Source organism: Seriola lalandi, unplaced genomic scaffold (genome assembly GCF_002814215.2).
Source record: "Seriola lalandi dorsalis isolate HSWRI2012SDOR001 ecotype SW California unplaced genomic scaffold, Sedor1 jcf7180002054660, whole genome shotgun sequence".
NCBI classification, from domain to species: Eukaryota; Metazoa; Chordata; class Actinopteri; order Carangiformes; family Carangidae; genus Seriola; species Seriola lalandi.
In genome coordinates, this window is record NW_019525213.1 from 1,413,875 (window position 1) to 1,416,915 (window position 3,041).

Consider the following 3,041-nt stretch of genomic DNA (forward strand, 5'->3'; position numbering starts at 1 on the left):
GGTGGTGGTGATGGTGGGGGGGGGCCTTGGACTTTGTAGCCTTAACTGTCATGCTTTGTTTCTTTGGGCATTGACATCATCTGGAGTCCTGCTGCAGCTCACAGATTTTTACGACCTCTCTCCTCCTCAACGATCAACGTGGACGTAGCTCTGTCACGGTGGGTGTGAGCAGCGGACATTTCCATTGACTTGTGTTTCCTACTAACTGAAAACAAACAGTTGCCAAAGTCTTATTTTATGCAGGGGGATAAGGGATTTTCTTTTTTTTTTTTTAAACAAATGTGACATTAAAAGAAACGCAAACAGGAGGCGACACTGAATCCCCCACCTTGTATCTCAACTGTACACTGTGACTGTAAAGACGCGAGTCGAACTGTCTGATTGTTTGTTTGTTTGTTTTTTTGGGGGGGGGGTGGTTTTGTCTGAAGACAGGCTTCTCCGCAGCCACAAAACGTTGCCTTTTAAAAATCCAACAGCGGTGACCTCTGACCCCCAGGCTCCAGTCCTCTCAGCCCCACATTGGGAGGAAAAAGAAAAAGAGAGAGCCAAGAACACTCCATTATTATTATTATTTTTTTTTTGTTGTTGCACATCAAGCTTGGGCAAAGTCAGCAGGTTTGGACGAGACAGAAAATCCCTCTGCGGTGTGCGACAGAGGGAGAAGTCCGCCACGATATCAAACAGCACCGATCCAGGACGAAGAGAGGGAGGGGGGAAAAAAGGAAAAAGATTTTCTGTCTCCCACTTCTTCAAAAAAAGCTGATGTCTTAACTGATCCCCGTATTGACGTGCGCTGCTGTCTGACACTGTGCTCTTCTCCTAAAGCCCTCATGACCAACTTGTTCTTCATTGGTATTCAAACTCAGCACTGGAAGCACGAAACCTCCCACCAAAGCAGGGTCAGCGCCCCCCAGTGGCCGCCCCAAATAACTATTATTAAAAGAAAAAAAAACCCATGGAAAAAGGGGAACTTTTTAACCCAACTTCTTCTTCTTCTTCTTTATCTCTCCCTCATTCTTTCTTTTTTTTTTTTTCTGCTTGAAACGTTTTTGTTTCACTTTGGAAAAGACTGAAATAATCCATGCATCATGCTCAGATGTGCCTTTTTATTTTGTTTTCTACTTTACAGAAATAAGCAAATGGTGTCTAAAATGCTAAAAAATAAAGTTGCCTATGTAATGTTTAGAACAAAGCTATACACTATGAAATTGTACATGTTTGTGGATACTGTGTATATATAACATGTATACACTAACTAAATAATTTGTATAAAGTGACAAGTTTTTTTTTTTTCCCCTGTTGTATTGTACCCTCATCCGCATCTGTTCAGTCGAATATTGCCTAATAATCCAATGCTGCTACAGTCGGATTAAAAATTTTAAAAAATAAAATAAAAAAATAAAAAATAAAACAGAAAAAAAAAAAAAACAGGTCACTGTCACTAACTTACTTACAGACAATCTCCAGTTGAAACACTGGGAGTATTAACTGAGGAAAGCCATTTTTTCTTCCCCGCCCCCCCTTAGCTGTTTTAAAGCAATTTAAAAAAAGAAAAAATATACAGTTGAATATGCCAAGCACTTACTTAGACGTGTGCTTCACTTTGTACATCCTACTAATTGCCTTTTCTCCTTTTCAAAGACTTTTTAATGCTAACACTCATTAAACAAGAGGTTGGAATTGTATTGAAGTTGCAGGTGAATATATCGAGACGTATATTCAGTTTGCAAGTGAAGAATTGGACTTTTTCTTCTTTCTTTTTTTTTTTTTTTGTTTTTTTCTTCTGAGAAACACACTTTGTGCACTTTAGGCTGTACTGTTGACGAGCCGCGGTTGTTATAGGTCATGTTTGTAAATGCATTGGTCCTATGCAGCTGTTAAACTCACTTTCTACGCGGATCAGGGCAGAAAAAAAGAAAAAAAACACGAGTCTTACCATCTCACTCCGATTCCCCTCGACGTTTTGTGACAGACGCATAAAACGCCTGAGGACGTCTGATCACCACAAGCTGGATCTCAGCACGTTTTTAAAGATCACTCGTGCCCCCCTCACTTGCTCTGGGGGGGTAAAAAACAAAAAAACAAACCCTCCTAATCCAGAGATGAGAGGGGAGTTCAGGAGGATTTTTTCTTTCTTTTTTTAAGGGACAGCTGAAGTCGCATCACTTCACTGTCTTCGCTCGTGTTCTGTCCATTTCCCAAGTTTCCCAAGTCAGTATTGTTGGGGTTCGTTTTGCCAAGTTTTTGTTTTGTTTGTTGTTGTTGTTTTGTTTTTTTAAAGACCCCTCAGCCCCCAACAGATTAACAGACTGGTTTTCCTCCGGTGGCACTGTAACAGCTTGATCCAGCAGTCGGTTTATTTGATGGTATGTGGCCTTTTAACTGCTTTGTATTAATGGTCTTGATGAGATTAATAAATCACCCAGTCTTATTTTGTACTGAACTACTCATTTCTCTTGTTTTTATTTTCAGTTTCTGTAAATCTCAGCTGTTGTAGCAAAGTTGAAAAGATAAGATATTACACTTATTTTGAAACTACAGCTAGCACCTTGTTAGCTTAGCATTATCACCAGCAACAGCACAGTAACAATATTAAAATCAAGTGCTTAAACCTATTAAAAGTTACATTTGTTAGTTCTTAAGCTACATATTGACATGACGTCATCCACATCTCTGGTTAAAAAAATATGGTCTGGAAATTAAAATGGGATTTTTTTCAAATGTAAGTCAAAAAGAAAAGCTTCAGTAAGCCGACTGTGCTTAGAGAAGTTTTTTTCTCATATGTGTTGATAATTGTTTGTTTATTTTTTGGACATAAATCCCCCAGAATGCTCTGATGTTTTTGTCCTACATGTCGGAGTGTAACCCTGAAGAACCAAACACAGATATCCGCCGTCTTAACACGAGCTGTAGCTTCATCAGAAAATCAGGAAAAACATCCATGTTGTCTTCGTCGTTCATGCAGTTGTGTTGTGTGTGTGTGTGTGTGTGTGTGTGTGTGTGTGTGTGTGTGTGTGTGTGTGTGTGTGTGTGTGTGTGTG